Source organism: Crinia signifera, chromosome 8 (genome assembly GCF_055691185.1).
Source record: "Crinia signifera chromosome 8, ASM5569118v1, whole genome shotgun sequence".
In the NCBI taxonomy this organism is placed as follows: domain Eukaryota; kingdom Metazoa; phylum Chordata; class Amphibia; order Anura; family Myobatrachidae; genus Crinia; species Crinia signifera.
The window spans coordinates 163210134-163232589 of record NC_139224.1 but is presented as its reverse complement, the minus strand read 5'-3'; the positions used below and the strand labels follow the sequence as shown (position 1 = coordinate 163232589).

The 22456-nt window shown below is 47.2% G+C and overlaps 1 protein-coding gene across 15 annotated transcripts in view; it reads left to right on the top strand.

The window, feature by feature from the left end:
* DAB1 (DAB adaptor protein 1) overlaps window positions 1-22456 on the top strand; it is a 587491-nt gene that overhangs the window by 340560 nt on the left and 224475 nt on the right. For 13 of the 15 annotated variants that reach the window (XM_083157604.1, XM_083157607.1, XM_083157598.1 and 10 more), the window contains one exon: window positions 18014-18126. The exons of 1 other annotated variant lie outside the window; for it this stretch is intronic. The gene's annotated coding sequence lies outside the window, so the exon portion shown is untranslated. Of the gene's footprint in view, window positions 1-17785; window positions 17920-18013; window positions 18127-22456 lie in introns of those variants that run through there. One more of the 15 variants, XM_083157602.1, reaches the window with a different exon arrangement.

The following is a 22456-nucleotide window of genomic DNA, read 5'->3' as shown; positions in this document are numbered from 1 at the left end:
CAGTACATAAGACATCGTACGTTCAGAATGGAGGGTCTAACAGAGGTACCCTTCATTTTGACACAGAACGACTATTGCATAAAGATAGACCTCAAGGAGGCCTTTCACACCGTACACGTCCATCCCAATCACAGAAGGTTCCTGAGGTTCCTCTGGAACGGCACCCTCTACCAATGGACCGTCATGGTTTTTGGTTTGTCCAATGCCCCTTACACCTTCACACGACTTATGAAGGCGGTGATAACACACCTTCGCCAGAAACAAGTCCGATGCATAATTTACTTGGACGACCTCCTAGTCGTACATTCAGAGCAGGAGACACTACTCTCCCAGAGAGACACAATAATATCACTTCTGCTCGGCCTAGGCTTCTCAATAAATTATCCCAAGTCAGTCTTAACACCTTGCCAATCGATTACATTCCTGGGATTCGTAATAGATTCCCGTTCTTTCTCTATCGCAGTGCCGCCAGAGAAATGGACAGACATACAAGCCTTTGTCTCCCACATTATAAAGCGTCAGCTCAGCCTGAGAGACCTCGCAAAGATCATAGGCAAAATGAGAGCTTTAGACCCCGGGTTCCTTCATGCACCCCTTATTTGCAGACACGCTCAGAACCGTCTAGGTTTCCTTATCAGGATAGGCCTTACCTGGTCACACAGGATCAGGCTCACGCCGATAGTTCACGAAGAGATACAGAGGTGGACAGTGCTGCCCATTCCTCCCCCCAGACCCCTGCAGGATCCTACACCGGTTATCATCATAACCTCAGACGCGTCACTCACGGGGTGGGGAGCCTTTACTCGCGACAAGGCTGTGAGGGGCAGGTGGTCCAGGCAGGACTCACAGGCCCATATCAACCTCCTGGAGCTAAGAGCAGCCAGACTAGCCTTAGCGGCCCTAGTCCCCCCGCAGGCTCATCATATTCCCATTCAAGTCCGTCTGGACAACAAGACCGCAGTCTCTTATATAAACAAGATGGGCGGCACAAGGTCCTTGCCTCTCTGCCAGGAGGCAATAGACATCTGGGAGTGGGCGGTTCAGAGATCCATCCAGTTATCCGCAATATATGTTCCCGGAGAGCTAAACGAGTTGGCAGACTCTCTCTCCAGAACTCGCCTCACACTAGACAGAGCAACTCTAAGGCCAGAGATCTTTCGCAAGATCGTGACGGCTTTTGGGCAGCCAGGAATAGACCTCTTTGCGACACCATTCAACAATCAGGTTCCGACTTTTGTGTCCAGGATATGGTCCCAGGGGGCATTCCAGACAGATGCTATGTCATTCCCCTGGACGAACCTAGTCCTTCCATATGCCTTCCCTCCACCAGCCTTGCTGTTGAGGGTACTACACAAAATCAAGTCGGACAGGGTACCCCAGATTATTCTGGTATACCCGATCTGGCCATCCAGAATTTGGTTTCCCCTAATCAGCCAACTACAGAAGGGCCCCAAGATCCCCTTAGAGATCTCGGGAGAATGTTTTCAGGGTACCCAGGACTTACTACAGAAACTGCCACAATGCATGTGGATGGCGACATTGCTAGGTTGTTAGCACACTCAGATCTCTCAGCATCATCAACCGCACTAATCAATGCTTCACTGAGACCCAGAACCAAGGCTAGATACAGCGCCATAATAAGAGAGTTTATTGCCTGGCAAAACACCAGACCCAATGCTCGTCCCTCAGCACCAGTGAATTCAGCAATTGATTTCCTATCCCATAAATATGATACAGGCTCAGCCTCGGCCACCATACGTTCGTATGGTTCCGCGCTCACCCTTCTAATCCCAGGGTTTTCAGAGAATAGGTTATACTTACGCTTACTCAAAGGTATCTTCCTATCTAGACCATCACGACCACGCTACTCAACCACCTGGGACATTGAACCCTTTCTCAACCACTTAGCCACCATTCCTTCTACATCCGAAGCCCCTAGCCTATCGAGGAAACTGGCTTCCCTGATGGCTTTAGCTTTCGCGGCAAGAGGTGCCGAGTTATCGTTAATAGACATTTCCGACCCATGGATGACCGCAACCCCAGCGGGTTTTCACATCATACTCAAAGGGCACACAAAGACAAGCTCTATCCTCAGGCCCCTCGTAGAGTTTGACCTAGTTAGAGATCAGTCTGACCCCGCCCTATGCCTGGTAGATTGTTTGTCGGCATATTTAGCCCTGACAGCACCGATAAGAGGTGAACTTTCCCAACTGTTCATTACGTGTCGTAAACCCTTTCGCCCAGCCAGACCGGGAACAATCCGTGGTTGGATTGTGTCGGTCATGCGGGACGCGGGTATAGACACTTCACAATTCAAAGGGCACTCCCTCCGCGGAGCCGCAGTTACCTCTGCAGCAGCCAAGGGTTTGCCATTGCAGTGTATTATGCAGGCTGCTAGATGGTCCTCTACGCGTACCTTTGTAAGGCACTATTGGAGACCATCTGATCACCAAAAGGTGGAGTTCCTTAGAGCAACCACCAGGTATGTGGTAGTCTACCCACCAGCTGTTGCTAGGTGGCAAGCCTCCCGACGAACAAACAGTAGTTTGCAGGAATCTATGACCTGCAAACTTTCTTTGTTCTAGGGAATAGGATTGCCACCTAGCAACAGCGACCCACCCTACCCACCCGTTGCCTTGCTAGGTCTGGTGGTTTCTCTTGCTGCGATGCTAACTGTTTCCTTTCTCCTTTGGTTACAGGCGCTCCAAAGAATCAGAGCAAACAACAGGCGCAGCCAGCTAAGCAACAGAAATGATCCCAAGAAGTCCGTTTGGCTTCGTCGAAGCACCGCTTGAAGTTCCATTACTGATCGTACCTTATAGTATTTCCGTTGGTTGTCCAGTTACCCTACGGGCTAGATATTTCATCGCGCTCTTGTTGTCGAGCAGCAGTTATTAAACACGTTTATTCAGCATCATTCAGTCTCTTGTCTCTGATTGGGTACAAGTACTAGGTGGTGTTATATTCTATTTCATGTTCTAAGGATTGCCATCCGTAAGCTTCTGTAAAATCTGAAGCAGGGGGCGGGCTGTTAGCTACTATACTCTGTGCGCTCACGTGCCCAGCGTGAGCGCGTCACAGAGCTCATTTGCATGCGCTTCATTAATATGCGCGCATGTGCAGTAGCCCCAGAGCCGTGTACTACGTGCGCGCGCGCGCGCGCGCGTCATGCGCGCGCACGCGCCTACAGGCTCCGGCGGCATCAGCCCGCTCCCCCGGCTGTGGAGAAGGTAAGTGAAATTTCTTTTCACTTTTCCTTCTCCAGCGATCGTCGGGAGGCTTGCACTACAACCCACCAGCTGTTGCTAGGTGGCAATCCTATTCCCTAGAACAAAGAAAGTTTGCAGGTCATAGATTCCTGCAAACTACTGTTGCACACCCACATACACACACAGTACACAGAGTCCCCTCCCACACACGTAGTGCACATATACACAGCCCCCCTATGCACACACAGTATACTTACAACAAGCTGATAAACACACACCTTTATGACATAACAAAAAAGCAGCCAGCATTATTAAAGACCAATATACCTTCCCCCTTCCCCTCTAAAACAAAGTCATAGCCTCATATAACAAACAATCCCCCTGTTTCAGCTTACCTGCAGCACATTCAAACACCAGGAAGTCCTCTCCTCACTCCTCACCCGGCCACTCATCCAGCACTGTTTCAGTAAGGCCTGAGAGGAGCTGTCTGTGCACTTCAGCTCCCCCTACAGGCAGCTGGCTCCCGGAATTTTTTTTTTATATTCTGTGATGTAGGACCTTGCTGCAATCGTGCAGCAAGGTCCTGTCATTAGGAGGTGCCTGTGCACCCCCGGCACCCCCCCTGCGCACGCCTATGATTTGCTTGGAAATGCTGGAAAACTGACAAACTGTCACTCATACATAACCATGTTTTTGTTCCAACCAGCCAGATCTGAAGATAAATCTTACTAGTGTATGGGCACCTTAAGAGAAGGTTGCGGAGAATACAGCAGCTAAGGTTCAGCGGGTCACCACTCACCGGCTCTCTGCACTGCCAATCACAGGCAAACAAGGATATCTCCCAAACCATGCTTAGCAGGTAACCAGCTGGGGGTGGGGGGTCATGGGCACTGGATCTAGAGGTGCCACTTCACCCTCCTGCATTTCACATGTTTTGCCCTCACCCTCCTCCCCTGTGTGTTCCTGCCAACTCCCCTGTAAGTGACAGGTTCTGTCACCTCCTCTGTCTCCCCTGGATTGTTTCAGTTTCCTATGTGACAAAGCTGTTTCCCCACTACTTCTGTGTGCTACTATCTGCCCCTTCCCTTTCCTCTTTTATCTGCCCCTCCTCTTTTATCTGCCCCTTCCTTTCCCTTTGCTTCTGCCAACAAACATGCTTCCATTTTAATTTTTCACCTCCCTCCTCCCAGCATGTGAGAGCCTCCCCTCTATTACCTCCATCCCTCTCCCTCCCCTCTTTCACCTTAAGTGTAGAACCACCTATATTTGGCCTCCTGGGACACAGTCTTTATCACACTCACAGACACAGTTTCTATCTTACTCCTAGACATGGTCTCTCTCACAGTCTCTCTCTCTCTCTCTCTACCCTGACAGTCTCTATCTCCCTTACACCCGATGCACTATCTTGATTCTCCCACTCTCTAACACCCTCCCTCTCTCTTCCCCCTCTCATCCATTTCTCTATTTATTACCCCCGGACATACTCACTCTCTCTTTCTCTCAATCCCTCTTTTTCCATGAAACCCTCTGGTGGTAGGGGGGCCCCTTTCAAGATTTTCCTATGGGGCCCACAAAGTTCTGGTTACGCCCCTGGCTGTGTGTGTGATCTGAGTCCTCAATCAGTGCACTGAACCAGAAAGCAGCTACCAGGAAGAAGAGACAGGAGCCTTACCGTGAGGTGGGAGAATGTGAGCTTAGAAAGTGCAGTACTGCTTCTAGAATGTTTTTGTATGTATTTATTATGGGATGTTTTCCAAAATCACTTATTTATGTTATTTTAATGTTTGTTACAGCCCATACTATAGACCATCTATAGTGTCAATACTGTATTCCCTACAGTATCCAGTGCATCAAAAGACCAATGTTTACATTAATGTCCATGGTCGTTACTAGGTTCTTTTACCGCTCCCCCAGACTTCCGCACTTTCTCCAGTGTTCCACAAAGGGGGAGATTGTAGACTGCATTTGGAACACCCTTTCTAGAAATCGATAATTTGCCACTGAACCCCATAGTTGTCCTATATCCCTTCCACATGGCTGATAAGATCAGCACAGACAGGGCTGCCATCAGGAATTTTGGGGCCCGGGACTCATTTCCAGTCCGGGAACTTGGCCCCCTCCCTCCTCACTTGACTTACCGTACCCCGGCTCCTACTCCCCCATCGCCTCTTCCACTGAGCTGCAGCCTGGAGATCCTGGAGTACAGGCTTAGTCAACTCATGATGCTGGCGGCCAATTAAAATGCAGCACCGGCTGGTGAGCCAGTCAGAGCTCGCGTACTGGCAGCCGCTCTGACTGGCTGCCAGTACATGAGCTGTGATTGTATAAAAAGCCGGTGCAGCATTTTAATTGGCCGCGGGCATCCTTTGTTTAGTGCACTGAGCACAGCGCAGCAGAGGCGGGGGGGGGGGTTGGTTTGTGGTGGGCAAAATGAGCTGTCTGGGCCCTTCCAGGGCTGGGGCCCGGGAGGGCTGTACCCATAGCACTCCCCTTTTGGCGGCCCTGGGCACAGAAGATGGGCATAGTACGGTACTAAAGAACAAAACCCCTAGAAAAGGACCTTCATGGACTGTACCCAGCTTGCAATTATCCTATTTACTCCACTTGTAAGTTATCAGGGCCCTGGTCTGAGAACCACTCATGGACAGATTGGAGTACGCAGCTTGGGCTGAGCTCTTTAGATTCTTAATCAAACCAAGCACTGATCTATGTCTTAACCAAGCGAAGATAAGTCAAGACCGGAACGGTTATTGCTGTTCTTTGTGAAGTGCAGCCTGTATCATAAGGACAGAGGTCAACGGAACGTTATAATTTACTTAACGTCTTTTATAACAAATACAGTAATTGCTCCTGTGCCCAATCTCAGAGGACACCCAGAAGATGTGCGGAGCGTTCAGAGGGCAGGAGGGAGGCAGGTGCTGTCCGGATCATTTCTGGAAGTGGCTGAAAAGAATTATACGACCAATAAAAGGGAATTCATCTAGAGCCGGGAGATTGATGCTGGAATATGGAGAGGGTTAGAGTTTTCCGGTTCTGCCTGGCAATGTCAAAGTCACTGGATGTCTTCCCTGACTGTTTGATGTGCCGTTTGATTTATGTTCTCCGTGGCTTCATGCGGAGGTCAGCATGGATTTTCCAGCCGCTCACAAGTGTTAAACTCAGCAGCACCATGACCCCGGTTGTATAGACAGCGGACTCTGAGCTTCCATTAATTTTGTATAGTCGTACATCTTCCAGATTCTGTGAGCATCCTGCAACGCGGCTGCAGCATCTGTGTACGTGTGTGGACAGCAGGCGGCTGGACGCCTCTGTAGAGATTCGGGATATTCATAGATGGGTCACTTTGGAGCATAGTTATCACAATCTGTATCTCAGATGTGGATGGGTTGTGATGAAATTGCTCCAAATTGCAGGGATGTATCAATTATTGCATGCAGGGAGGGACAGATCGTGCGAGAAAGTTCTGTCCCTGCGAATCCACTTACTGCCTGTCTCGGGGTATTTTCCTAAATAATACCCTGAGATTGTACCATGCATGGGCTGCTGATGCCGCCGGATACCTATGCACCACCTCCACCATCCATGACCTGCCCCTCCATGCTCCAATAACACTTACCTGCAGCCAGGGCCTTTGATTAGAGATCTGGGAGGGCAGCTAAGGGCACACTGCCAGCTGTGGATGCTGTGTAGGGACCAGAGGGTAGCCTGGACAATGCTATCTCCAGATAGTGTTGTTTTGACAGGGCTTCCTCTGTTATTTTTTCACAATAAAAAAAAAAAATTTTTTGTACTTTTAACGTCACATTACAAATATGGGAAATGTGATCTGCTTGCTAAATACAAATGCAAATTTAAGGGCTTGGAGGAGAATCTTAGTAAAAATAAGATTAACAAAATCTTTCCCGTGAGGAAACAAAGGGGTTATTCAGACCAGGCAGAGTAAAATTCCGCCCGGTGCAGGTCTGCGAATGGCTTGCGAAAATCTTGCAAATAGGCAGCTTCCTGTCAGTCATCTTGCGAACGGCTTGCGATCAGAGTAATCGCTGAAATTTGTCCCTGTTATCCTTGAGCATTCGATAATCAGGTGCCGTGTGAATTCGCACAACAGCGATCAGGTCTGAATGACCCCCAAAGAACACAGTGAAATAAGACATCAACGTTAATCCACTGATTAGTAAATCACAAGGGTTAGTACACTGCAGAAATCAGGGCAATGTTATTCTGTCAGTTCACCGGCGGAAGAGTTAATCTTTAGATTGTTTTCGTAGCAATCTTTTTGTTTGTGCCCACAAATAATAGATCAATTACCAGGCGCGGCGCCGTAATTACCGCTGCCCGACAGCCTTTTCTGATTGTGTCGCAATTTACTTTCCCTGTTTTTTGGTCATCATCCATCTGACTGTCGGGAACTGTTAGAGCCAAACCCGAATGTGGACTTATTTGACTCTCCCATGTACAGCCCGCTCTGAGCCAGCTGGAGAACCGCAGCCGCGGCTGTGCACAGATCCCGGGGTAACATTTATGTATGATAACATCATGCTGCAGTCAGAACCTGGGATCCAGAGCACATCTTATGTATGGCTGCTGTACGCTACTCACAGGCCCTTATTCTGGCCCGTTCGCACGGAGCAGAAATATGCAAGGGCATCGATGGTTGCTTATGCGCAGGGTCATTTCTGCACATGTGCATACGCCGGGTGCGTGCGGCCGCAGCGAATAGGCTGTTCCCTGGACACACGCACCCAAGTGTGTGGGCAGGGGGCGGAGAGGGACGTGGGGCTGGAAGGTCGGAGTGAGTTTTTCACGGATTTTGTCCAGATTTCTGTCAGGCCTTTAAAATGTCTTTATACGCCCGCATTTTGAAGAATGGTGCTGGGTGCCGCTCTTGCTCCTCCCCCAAAATGCTGCAGCATGTCAATCATGCTGTGGAAGACAATGGTCATATGCAAATCAAGGTATCCGGACTATTGTTAGACAGCACTTACATCGACAGCCATTACATCGACACCATTAGTTTGACAGCTCAATAGTTCGACATGGTTTTAGGTTGACATACCATTAGGTCGACAGCTCATTAGGTCGACAGCTCATTAGGTCGACAGCTCATTAGGTCGACATGTTTTTAGGTCGACAGTGTCTATGTCGACAGTCAAAAGGTCGACATGGTTTTTTTCACTGTTTTTTGAGCCGACATGTGCCGACAGGCGGTATTTCATGCCCTACTATCCACTAGGGCGTGGTGGGAGAATAAAATAGTGTGCCGAGCGCAGCGAGGCACCGTGCCCGAAGCATTGCGAGCGAAGCGAGCGATGCGAGGGGCTGCGGTACACTTCAAACTGTGTCCATGTCAACTGTGTCGACATTTCGGCCAAAAAAACAGTGAAAAACCCATGTTGACCTTTTGACTGTCGACATAGACACTGTCGACCTAATGGTAGTGTCGACCTAAAAACATGTCGACCTAATGAGCTGTCGACCTAATGAGTTGTCGACCTAATGAGCTGTCGACCTAATGACATGTCGACCTAATGGTATGTAGACCTAAAACCATGTCGAACTATTGAGCTGTCGACCTAATGAGTTGTCGACCTAATGAGCTGTCGACCTAATGACATGTCGACCTAATGGTATGTAGACCTAAAACCATGTCGAACTATTGAGCTGTCGAACTAATGGTGTCGATGTAATGGCTGTCGATGTAAGTGCTGTCTAACATCCGTCCCAGACCCGCAAATCAATACCATCTGCAGCCGTGGCTAAGTGGGGCTAGCCGGGTGTTAACTGGGCATTCCATCATAGGCTAAGTTAGGGTGCAGAAAGAATGGCGGGCTGTGAAGCCTTCTCTGTATGTTGCGGCCCGTCTGATGGTTGTCGCACCCAGGATGGGGTGCGGTCAGCGGTGGCTCCAGAGGAGGGGCAGCAGCACAGTTTCAAAATTCAAATAGGGGAGACACAGCAACTGCCATTCCCAGCTGACTCACTGGTAGTGGGTGTGGCTCCGTCTTATGTGCATGTGATGGGGGTGTTGCGGTATATGCTAGGTTGCTAGAATTGGGGGACAATTGAGGCAGCAGAGGGAGGTGGGAAGGCTCCTTGTGAACAGCCTGAGACGTGAAATTAATTGCAAGTGTTCTTAGGCTTAATCCCTGTGTAAAGGGTTCCGTCTCAGCATTGTCTGAGCAGCGGAAGATATTTGTGCGCTAGGCTCCGAGCCAGAGGATTCCTTAATGTCAACTGTTCCCCTCAGCCATCGCCCCTTCATGCCCTGAAGCAGCCTCTCTTGCAACGTGGTCTCTGCAGCATTTGTGCTTAAAGGACACAAGAATTATTAAATGCAAAGGAAAAAAAAAACTTCACTTTAAAGGGCTCTCACCCTGATGCTAATCCACGTCTGTAATGTTAATACTAGACATTAGCTGTATATGCCGTATACCCACCGTCCGCTGCTACTGCTGGCTCTAGGGTGTTATATACAGGGTGAGCTGTACACTATAGGACATTAGAATTGGGTGTGGGTGGACAGAGGGAATGGGGAGGAGTCTCTGACCAACTGCATCAACAGGTAATAACCAATCACTCAGCAGCAGATTGGGGGCCAGATTCTCTAAGCTTCAAAAGTGATAAAATGAATAGTGATATACAGCCAGCCAATCAGCCCCTACCTGCCATTTCACAGACTGTGTTTGAAAAATGTCAGGCAGGAGGTGATTGGCTGGCTGTTTATCACTCTCCGTTTTATCACTTCTGAAGCTTAGAGAATCTGGCCCTGGGTACAGTAGGAAGGAACTTGGATGGGATGAATTCTATTAAAAGTTTAGGAGCCTTTTAAACTATACTGTACTTTAATAACACTAGTGAGTTGTGTTGTGTGATGGATTTCTATATGTGATGTGTATCTTCAGACTTTGTTTTAGTCATTTTCATACAGCGACAAGCTCAATCAAGCTAAATAGGTTTCCAGCGTTGGGTGACAGCTTTGTTGTATGGCCCCCATACTAGAACCTGTTGCAATCCTACTAAAACGCTAGAATCTAGGGAATATCTGGAGAGTTTGGTGGTGCTGATGTGCAGTAGGCTCTGCATCTGGTGACTGCGTCGGGACACCCGTGAAGTCATAATGTAGGTGAATTAGGAGCAGCACAGGGAGGAACAAGACCTCCTGGGGAGTAGGAGGGTAACACAAGAGTGTGTGATTACAGTAAATGGCACGATTCACGGGTCGACATGTAGGAGGCGGGGCTAAAATTACCCTTTGGTTTTTAATTTTAGTCCTACCCCCTCTTCGAAGAGCTGCGAATGGTGGTTCTTGACTGGAGGAGGAGGGGGCTTTGGGGGAGGGGAGGGGCATGTGGGAGGATTTTACATCCCTTCAAGGGGCAGGGAGGAGGACCCGTTTTTTTGGGAGCCTCCAGACCATTCTGGGAAGATAGGCAAGTATGCTCTGAACACATGGCAGGGAGAGACTCTTTTCACAATCCCTGTCCGTGTCCAGTGTCCCTGTCCGTGTCCAGTGTCACGCTGTGTGGAGTATAGGAGTATGGGATATTGACAAATGTCTGTTCCTCTTCTTGTGTTTACAGTGCAGTACTTGCCTACAGGAACCCAACCAGGGCTGAGCAGCCAGGGTGTTCATGTTTTGGCCGGGCGAAATTATATCAAAAGGCCGGTGGGCCCCTATTCTTTTTGTTTCCCATATTTTTGTAACCAGAGCCAGAGCCTAGTGCTGGTTATAGAAATACAGGGGACCCCCAATCATTTTGTCTTCTGTATTTCTGGAACCAGCACCGGCTCAAAGGGAATGGTGATACTCATGAGAGGGGGGGGTTTGATTTCCTCACTTGCATTATATTGTGAACACTCAGCTCTTCAAAATATAATTTAAAAAAATATATATATTATATTTTTGCCCGCTTTTATCCCTTTAATTGATTTCTTAGTTTATCTGTCTAAACTCCCAGGAAATATTCTCTTCTTATAACTGGGAGCTGGGGATTGGAGGCAGCAAACACCGAGTAGAAAATGAAAAAGCAGTTTATTATATGTGGGGGAGACATTGATCCATCCGGCGCGTTGCTCTGGGATACAAACATTAAAGTGAAATCTGTTATTCTTTATTTTTAAGCTTGCATGTTCTACATGTTCTCACAATGATTAATGTGGGGTACACACTAGGACGATTTGGCCCAAAATGAGCCAATTTAGATACAATCTCGACCGATTGTATGTAAATTGACCATGTTTTGGATCATTTTGCTGCCGTTTTGATGCGATCCCGATCCGATGCGCGGCCCCGCGGGTCGTTAGGTCTTTTCTGAGATCCTACCTGCGGCAGGTAGGATCTTAGAAATGGCCATTGCAGTGGGTGCGGGTCATGATCGGATCGCGATCAAATCAGGTGCCTTTACTGTGCGGGTAGGCGGCTCCGTCAGCTCGTGAGCGAGTCGTACGTTCCTGTGACTCAGCATTAGTCCTTCATTCCATCACGTGTCTTAATTTTTTTTTACATTTTTGTTTTGGTGTCTTGATTTTTTTATTTTACGGTTACCCTGGTGTGATCATAAACATTTACCAAGTGCGTTTATGCTTTATAACATACTGTTAAATTCTCCTCTCCAGTGGAGATTGGGGCCTGATGTAGATGTCATCAAGCCACACCCCCAGCACTGGAAAACCACCCGATTTGCGGGGCCTCGTGGAGGGGCGGAGCTAAACCACACTATTTGCATAGTTAGCCCCGCCCATCCAGCAAATAGCCGCGAATCGCGGAGATTCAACTATGCGGCCGGGCAACTGCTGGGGAGATCGGGAGGGTGAGGCAGAATCCGGGAGGATTGCCCACCTTTCCGGGGGGCTGGGAGGGGGACACGATTTCCAGGACCCTCCTGGCCAATCCGGAAGGCTAGGCAACCCTGATTTATAAGCACGGTTAGTGTTTCTAATTTGGGACTTTATTCTGGTGGCAGGCACGATGTTTTTACATTGCTCATTGCGCATTTCCAAAATGGTCGCTGGGTGCATTGGGGGGGGGGGGGGGGGGGAGTGTCAGCATTGATCACGTTGTCAGCATTGATCATGTTGTCACTGATGAAATGTCAATATGGTCACTATGTATTCTTCAGGCGAGTCCAATGTCTTATACTAACCCGTAATCTTAATGATGACAATTCTGCTATGTCAATATTATGCCAATGTCAACATTTCAGCCATGCTGACATCATGACATTTTGCCAGTGGATGTAGCACAGAAAGGGTTAATCATTTACATTCAGAACCGCTCTGTGCACAATCAGCAGCGTTCTGCAGAACAAGAATAAGCTCCTGCGGTTGGACGGAAACAATGTATATTTGCCATTATAGGAAAATGTCATTAGGGGAGTACGGTCCGAGTCAGGCATCGAGAACCACACCAGTAATGATATATTACCCGACATTTAATTTCACAGTGAAACGCCTTACCGGAGCGCCGTCTCATTTCCCCACCCATATCCCTGATTCGCTTCCATTCATTAAAGCCATTTTCCTTATTTCTATGGGAATTCAGGGTGAGAACTGCAAAATAATCGGACAATCAATCAAGAGCATTTTGCCATACATTTAAGTGCTGTAAACAGCGTGTTAGTGCGGTGCTGCGCCGAATGTGCTGGAAACTGAATCACTTGTGGGGGGAGGTTTCCTTTCTGTCCTAGATATAACAGGAAGGCTGGTGGGTGCTGGGCTTCTTATATAAGTGCTCATTATATGCACAGTATCATACCTCCCAACTTCTGTCCGTATGTATGCATCAGGTTCACCATTCAGATAGGACACAGCGGGCAGTTTGCAGTATATGTATGTACATGTATTTAATGACATACAAGCCACAAATCCACTTTACGGCAAACAAAGCTTCATATAAACAATCAAAGAGAGGTACTTGTCCAAGCAGCGCAAGGTGCCTCGTGCCTCCAGGCAATGACAATCCCCTGGCGCTACAATACTTAAGCCTACTAACTGGCCCCTACCAGGCATCAGCGCAATGAACAGCAAGTGTGTTTTGTCATATTGCACATGGGTCCGGTGCCATGCAAAGCAAAAGTTGGCATCTTGGCAGGTCTGTTGGGCTACTCAGACTTAAACAGACATTAGCCTATCTCCACTTGGTATAAATAAGAGGCGAGTTCACAATTACCATAAGCTTGCCATTGGGATTGTCATGGGGGTATCTGGGCAATTTGCAGTGAGTAGATGCAAAGATGCAGCAACTGCAGGCTGGTCCTTTACACCTGGAATAGGGCTTGGCAGGGGCCTGATTAAGGGTTCCATAGAGAAGTGGCCACCCCCCTCCCCCTCCCCCTTCCTGACTACCAATTGTTTTGCTCATACTCCGCTAAAAATCTGTACCAGAAAGCCCCCCCAGGACCCAACGCTCCAGGCTGCAGCCTTATCAAGCACTGGGGCTTGGGCACATCCCAACTGCCATTCTAGTACTGCAGACAGTCAGGATTGAAACAGGGTTCTATGCCACCCAGTGCTGGCCCCACCCCCTAAACCCATAACATCATAATGTCTCACCGCCAGCTCCAGGAAGTGGAGTATTACCCGGTACACTGATAGCCCCTGACCAGAGCATTCCAAGGACCATGCAAGCCACATGCAGATGCTATTGGGGCACCGCATCTCGTGCACCCCTAGTTACCCTGTTGGACCCTGTGTGTCTTGTTCCTGATGAGTTTAATAAAGCTATATACACATATATATATATATATATATATATATATATATATATATATATATATATATATACAGTATGTGAGCTGGGTCACACATTCCTACTGATGACGACGTTTGCATCCTGCGAATAATACCTATGATCCATCCACCATTAGTATAGGCCAAATGGTCCATCTCTAATAAGCCAATTAGTTCCAGAAGACTAAATAAAACAGGCAGAATTGAATTTACATTTGATATGAGGAAAATGACACCGCGGATAGTAATGTAATTACACTCTTCATGGCGTATTTCAGAAGCTTTCTGCTCAGTGGCTGGAAGAGAATATTATTGCATGTCCCATAGCAGTTTTGTAAGGTTAACCGTTAAGGTGAGATGAAGGCATCAAACAGTCAGCAGTGAGATAAAAACAATGATGTTAGTTACGGCTAAACAACTGGCTTTATGCAAGGGTTGCTATGAAGTAATACCTGCCTGTGGCTCTTACACTTCACTTGGAGAATACAGGGAACTGGAAGGGCGTCCTGTAGTGTAATGTAGGAATGCCTTAAGCGAAGCCTCTGGGTTTCACTGTCCAATCAAGTCGATTTACTGAACTCCTAAACCCTGTTACTTCAAAGCAAACGCTCAAAATATTATAAATCCTGTATGACTTCTGTTGGCTATGAGCAACTTTCGCAGCCTCAGGTGAATAACGCCCCCAGTGGTGAAGCCGGGGTACTTGCTTAGCTTTACCGGCTGCTACTGAATACACATTGGGTTCCGGGTGGGACCTGTTCTTCTACAACAGACCAAGAACCATGAATGCATCTGTCAGTCATTACCATCAGTATCAGTTCCCATCATGCACCAGGGGGCGAGCATCTGAAAGTATTTGCCTCCAGACAGGAGCGTATATGTCTGTTTTGGACTCTGCATGGGGTGCATTTAATGCATGCACTCCCTGACTGCATGGACGCTGCATTAACGTGCCCTTCCCACCTCTCACCTGGACCCCTTCCCCTATCCAATGATTTCTCAGTGTGTGCGCTACTGGGAAATCATTGGATAGTGAGTGGTTTGTGAGTGGATTTGCAGCTATTTGACGACCCAGCTAATAGGCCTGATTCTAATTGATTCGGTCCCCCAGGACTTACTTGGTGGGTGCAACAGAATCAGTCGTATCGGGGCTGGGGCTGAGATCACATGACTTCCCCTCAAACCACCTGGGCACGCCCGTGTTTTCCCTGACACTCCCAAACACCGCCTTCATGTCAATCAACTTGCATACGGCCATCAGGAAAAAAAAAGTAGCAGTTTTTTTGCAGGACAGCCTTGCACATGCGTTCTACAGGCCTTGCGCAAGTGCAATCTATCCATAATCACCATAATCAGAACTGAATTAGGCCCTAAATCAACTGTGCTCCAATTTGGATATCACTAAAACCTGGACTGTAAGGGGCAGATTTATTAAGCTTGGAGAAAAGGTAAAAGGAGATAAAGCACCAGCCAATCAACTCCCAGCTGTCTTTTTCAAACACAGCTGATTGGCTGGTGCTTTATCTCCTTTTACCTTTTCTCTGCTTTATCTCCAGTTTATCTCTTCTCCAAGCTTAATAAATCTGCCCCTAAGTGTGTCTTGAGGACCGAGGTTGGGAATGCCTGCCGTAAGGAGTTGGAGGGACAGGACTGAAGTTGAAGGTACAGATGGAGCCTTCTTCAGCTAGCCTTCTCTGTATAACCATGGTGAGCCAAGGCCTATTGCTCTCCGCTACAATACAATACATAGAACAATACAGTAGGGGATTAGCATAGGATTAAGTTTGACAGCTCTGGCTCACTTAATCCTATTAAAGGGCTAGATGAGGATGGCTCTATCTGCTAGTAATGCAGAAATGCATCTTAGTGGTCGTGACAAATAATGCTCACAGAGATTTGCTGCAGTTATTTGGTCCACAAACATGAATTCTGTAGCCAAACAAGACGCAACATCAACTCGACATGAGCCCCTGTATGAACAGTAATATAGACCATCACTAATGTCTGGCACTGTGGTTCCGTTCCTATGTCACATAAGCGCAATGCCTGATACGTTCCAGTGACGGTGATCCCAGCACGTTTATTATACTGAAGGCATATTAGCCAAGTCCTGGTACAATGTGACTATAATGCACTAATCTATTTATATTTAAGTAGTCAACTGAATGCGCGGTCACAGCTACCTCTTCTGCAGTTGGATTTCCTCATATTAAGACTAATAACAAATTCATTAATTTTCTTCTAGGTTTGGATGATTTAATTAATGTCCCAATTTAAATTTACATTTATGTTACTACCGGCGTAACCAATCAGATCACTTGTAAATGACCAATCAGAACAATAACAATGATTTAGACATTTGGGGGCCCTTAACATCACTTAACATTAAAATCTGCCGTTAAATCCAGCAGGTAGGTATAACTGTGCCCATGGGCATTACCATGTTGCACTGGTGGGGGGGAAGGGGCAAATTTGCATGCACAGAAAATACTTGCGTCACACACATCCAGTGCTGTCCAGTGTATTGTTATTGAGAGCAGCTTTGGCCCCGCCCTCTGTCTTGATTTGTTGAAGTATGTTAGGGAGGGGTCTGCCAGGTTGATGCCCGAGGGGGCTTGACATGATGCAAGGTGGTTGGCGGTGCGAGGGGGGTGTGGACACTCATTTGCATAATCACAGCCCCACCCCTGCTCTACAATTCCCAAATTACCAGCACTGTAAAGCAGGGGGTAACATCTATAATTTGCATAATAAAAAATGATAGAGAGCAGCTGATTGGTTGTCATGGGCCACTTCTCCTCTTTCTCACTTCTCCTCCCTTATCACTGCTTCATACATCTACCCCTGAGTCTCTTGCTGTATTGAGGCTAGTTGTATTTATTTATTTATTTATTAACAGTTTCTTATATAGCGCAGCATATTCCGTTGCGCTTTACAAAAGGATACAAACACTACCTAAGTAGAGATGGGGTGATATGTACTAAACCAGAAAAAGTGATAAAGTGGAGAGATATAATGTACTGACCAATCAGCCCCTAACTGCCATTTTACCAGATTTGGTTGAAAAATTACAGTTGGAGTTGGTTGGTTGGTAGCTGAAATTTAAAAACATTTTAATGAAATTTGAGGGAGGGGCCATAGGCTTACCCATAATGTGTGAATGCTTTGCTATAAAGCACAATAGCGATGCACCGTGAAATCTTGCGGGCGCATCGCTGGGAGGGACCTGGGGTGCGGGGGGTGGTCTTGTCCTGTGCTGGGTGCCCTCCCGCCGCAGATGGAATTTGCCAAAATTTAGCAAAATCACAACTGATGCTGAATTAGACCAATGACATGTAATTGTCCGAGTGTGAACAAAACATTTCTTCTCTTTTTTTTTTCCAGCCCAAACGCCTTATTTTCCCACCACCCAGGCGACATTGGCATTAGGAATAGGGACAGGCTTTGTACAATGGCTTTATCTTACATGGGGCCCACAGGGGAAGTTTTGTGGCCGGACCTAGTTTGTCCTTTTGGAATGGGCGGCCGAGCTAATGTGGAGGCGAGAGGATTATCCTCCAGGGTTGCCCCTGACAACCACTCGAAATATCAGACAGAAGTGGTTTCCCCCGCATTCCTTCACACTCACAGCCATAGAGTTGCTGGTGTCATGCTGAGTACAACACTTTGCTGTTTCTCCACGTTAACCCAGTGCCAGGCTACAAATTACTCCGCAGGCTCCAGATGAAGAATTGGGGACTCATGCTTGATGGAGGTTAACATTCCAACACCCCCCAGTACCCCCCTTCCTTGCCTCTCATAGGAAAGACTCAGGAAGGAGCTTGTGTAAGACTCCCCCCCCCCCCCCCATCTCCATCCCTTTTACAAGATACATTGCTCAAGCCCTGATTGAAAATTCTAATCACAGCCTTGCAGTCCTTCAGTTCACAACCAGTGACAGTCGATTCACTCCAGTTTATCCGCACTGCCTCTATGGTGCTTGGTATGCATGAACCTCTCATTAACACACACAAAGCATGATGGATGGGCTCCTGTGTATCTCTGGTCTCACAACCTGCAAACTCCTTGTCTTTCAGAGTCTCCGAAGCGTTGTGTGACATCATCATGACCGTAAGACGAAAGTAGTACGCACAGGACCTGTCTGCGCTGCTGCTGCACATCACAGGGACAATGATGCATTATGGGGAATGTAAGTATTCAGCATAATCTTCTTTATCCTCCTGCATCCAAGCACCTGATCCGCATAAGTTAAAAAGTAAAAGGCGCTGGCAAAAGTTCTCTCCTATTATCCTATATTGGATATACTTGTAACAGGCTTCCAACTAATGTTGCCATCACTGGTACTCAATAGTGGCAGCAATGTTGCAATTGCACCGATGTTCATGAGGACGCAGCCTAAAGATTCGCTAATGACATCACTGAGGCACGAGGCACTAAGCGGCTCCCTGTCATGGGTGCCACCGATAGGCAGACCTTCCGCATTGGCGGAAATCTATAGAATCACTTACGTTTTGTGAATTTAACTGGGAATTAGACAACGTTACTTTAAAGGTTCCTAGAAATTTGTTTCCACAAATGTATTTAGCTATATTGAAAAAGAAAATCTGAAATTACAAAACAGTTGTTTCCTTTACCCTTTGATGTGTATGAAAATAATTTGCAAGTCTGAAAGAGAAAGTTATTATTTGCTAAATATGTTTTGGTGGTCTGATCGTTTGGCCACATGGGGGCGCAGTGCTGCTGGAGATAATTCATAGCATGGCACCAGCTCATGACAAATGGCAGCTCTCACTTAATACAGTACTGGTCTATGAATGTTATAAGCAGTGCTTCCATATGCTTGTGCCGGCCTGTATAGATTTTACATACAGTATATCTACAGTATTTTATGAGGGATATGAGTGTTAAGGAAACATTTCTTTGATGCACAAATATAGCTGTCATTAAATAATTTATCTATTTTCGTAGTTTACTCGTCATAGGAATTATACTTGTGTTGGTTCTTATCTATGGAGGTTTGCTTACCACTAGCTCTGGAGATTTGGTGATTACAGGTGCTGTGCTAGTTCCTGGCCTTGGGCATTAGGTGATTACAGGTTCTGTGTTAGTTCCTGGTTCTGGGCAGTTGGTGATTACAGGTTCTGTGCTAGTTCCTGGCTCTAGGCAGTTGGTAATTACAAGCGCTGTGCTAATTCATAGTTGTGGGCAGTTGGTGATCACAGGCACTGTGTTAGTTCCTGGCTCTGGGCAGTTGGTGATTACAGGTTCTGTGCTAGCTTCTTGCTCTGGGCAGTAGGTGATTACAGGCACTGTTCTAGTTCCTGGCTCTGGGCAGTTGGTGATCACAGGCACTGTGTTAGTTCCTGGCTCTGGGCAGTTGGTGAATACAGGTTCTGTGCTAGTTTCTGGCTCTGGGCAGTTGATGATTACAGGTTCTGTGCTAGTTCCTGGTTCTGGGCAGTTGGGGATCACAGGCCCTGTGCTAGTTCCTGGCTCTGGGCAGTTGGTGACCACAGGCACTGTGCTAGTTCCTAGCCCTGGGCAGTGTGTAATTACAGGCACTGTGCTAGTTCCTGGCCCTGGGCATTAGGTGATTACAGGCACTGTGCTGGTTCCTGGCTCTGGGCAGTTAGTCATTACAGGCATTGTGCTAGTTCCTGACTCTGGGCAGTTGATGATTAGAGGCACTGTGCTAGTTTCTGGCTATGGGCAGTAGGTGATTACAGGCGCTGTGCTAGTTACTGGCTCTGGGCAGTTGGTGATTACAGGCACAGTGATAGTTCCTGGGCATTAGGTGATTACAGGCACTGTGCTGGTTCCTGGCTCTTGGCAGTTGGGGATTACAGGCATTGTGCTAGTTCCTGGCTCTGGGCAGTAGGTGATTACAGGCACTGTGCTGGTCCCTGGCTCTGGGCAGTTGGTGATTACAGGCACTCTGCTGGTCCCTGGCTCTGGGCAGTTGGTGATTACAGGCACTGTGCTGGTTCCTGGCTCTGGGCAGTAGGTGATTACAGGTTTTGTGCTAGTTCTTGTTTCTGGGCAGTGGACAATTACAAGCTCTGTGCTAGTTCCTGACTCTGGGCAGTTGGTGTTTACAGGCGCTGTGCTAGTTCCTGGCTCTGGGCAGTTGATCATTACGGACAATGTGCTGGTTCTGGATAGTTGTTGATTACAGGCTCTGTGCTAGTTACTGACTCTGGGCAGTTTATGGTTACAGACAATGTGCTACAGTTCCTGGTTCTGGATAGTTGGGGATAACAGGCGTTGTGCTAGTTCCTGGCTCTTGGCAGTTGGTGATCACAGGCACTGTGCTAGTTCCTGGCTCTGGGCAGTAGGTGATAACAGGCGCTGTGCTAGTTCCTGGCCCTTGGCATTAGGTGATTACAGGCACTGTGCTGGTTACTGGCTCTGGGCAGTTGGTGATTACAGGCGTTGTGCTAGTTCCTGACTCTGGGCAGTTGATGATTAGAGGCACTGTGCTAGTTCCTGGCTATGGGCAGTAGGTGATTACAGGCGCTGTGCTAGTTACTGGCTCTGGGCAGTTGGTGATTACAGGCACAGTGACACAGTGATAGTTAATGGGCATTAGGTGATTACAGGCACTGTGCTGGTTCCTGGCTCTTGGCAGTTGGGGATTACAGGCATTGTGCTAGTTCCTGGCTCTGGGCAGTTGGTGATTACAGGTTCTGTGCTAGCTTCTTGCTCTGGGCAGTAGGTGATTACAGGCACTGTTCTAGTTCCTGGCTCTGGGCAGTTGGTGATCACAGGCACTGTGCTACAGTTCCTGGTTCTGGACAGTTGGTGATTACAGGTAGTGTGCTAGTTTCTGACTATTGGCAGTTGGTAATTACAGGCTCTGGTCAGATGATGATTTCATTGAGCCAGAATTAAGTCAGATGATTTATTGTTTGTTCCTTGAAGTGTGTTTGTCTTCTTGTCAACGTAGGACACATAGGTCACACTGTCACAAATAAGCACCTTGCCTGTAAAATAGACAAGACATAAAAAGAAGGATTTTCGGTATTTATCACTGATCGTCAGTATTACAATCTACATCAATCTAAAAATATTGAAAATGTTTTTGTTCTGGAATCAATTAATTTGGCAAATGTCGGCAATGTATCCTGAAAAGTGATTTTTTACATAGTAAAATGGGAACCTTGGAATTGACAGCCGATCCAGCCCATTTAGTTTGCAGAGTCTGCCAATGTCTAGTAATTACTTTGATCACACAGCGGTACTTGTTAATTCAAACAGGACTCCCATGTGCTGCCTCATTTTTCTCTGACAATGCAGGGTTTGGACGTGTACAGATTCTATGACAGCAAAACAATGTCAATAAATGATTTTGCAGACATGCTTTATGATTCAATACTGCCGCCAGATTTGGGCCCCTCACCCCTGGACTCTTTATAGACTGCCGTGCAACTGCAGTGTTACTTCTGCCAGATCAACACATTGTAACCTTTGATTTAATGAGCATTTTTTTAATGAGTTATTTTCTTTTAGTTAGTTTTTTTTTTTTTATAGTAAAATCCCAAAACTCTCAGCAGACCCAATACAATATTCCTGAGGGTTTTAAACAACCTAGAAGAGAAACATTGGGCAAATGTTCCTGCATTTCACCACTTTTTCAATGATCTTGTCACAATATATATACTTGTGTGATTTTTTTGCACTGTGTGTTCTCCATAGCTGAGCGTACGTATCTGTGAGATACTCATCCAGTCTACGAGCAACTCAGTTGGCACAACCCAGCCATTGGGAACTGAACAGAGCCTGTATGTGGTCACGCCAACTCTGGAAAAAATGTTACTCACTGGTACACATTTGGTATCACCCTTTGCACCCCTGGGGGTAACCCGGTGACAGTGCCTAATTCTATTTACTGGTTAGGACCTAGAAAATGGCATGTGGCACCTCTGGGATATGCTCAGCTGTGTGTATGCAGAGATCTTTAGGATCTCAGATGGATATCTTGCATCAGGTAAAGGGCTTGTGCGAGAACGCAATGATAATGAGGACATCTCTCTGACCTAGCGGTTTTATCATATCAGATGTACAGGAGTGATGATTTCGTTTTGCGCACATAGTTTGAGTGCAGTTGTGGCCGTGCAAAACTGAGTGCATAGACCAGTGGTTCCCAGCCCTAGTCCCCCAACAGTGCACGTTTTCCAGGTCATCCGGCAGGTGCACTCATTACTCATTGACACATTTTAAAAGATCCACAGGTGGGGATAATTACGACTTGTGATTCTGTGTGGAGACCTGGAAAACATGCACTGTTGGGGGTACTTGAGGACCAGGGTTGGAAACCACTGGAATAGACAGTAGTGTGGCGTTGTAGTGATGTTCCATTGTAGTGATGTTCTAGGTCATTGTAGTGATGTTCTAGGTCATTGTAGTGATGTTCCAGAGCATTGTAGTGATGTTCCAGAGCATTGTAGTGATGTTCCAGAGCATTGTAGTGATGTTCCAGAGCATTGTAGTGATGATCCAGAGCATTGTAGTGATGTTCC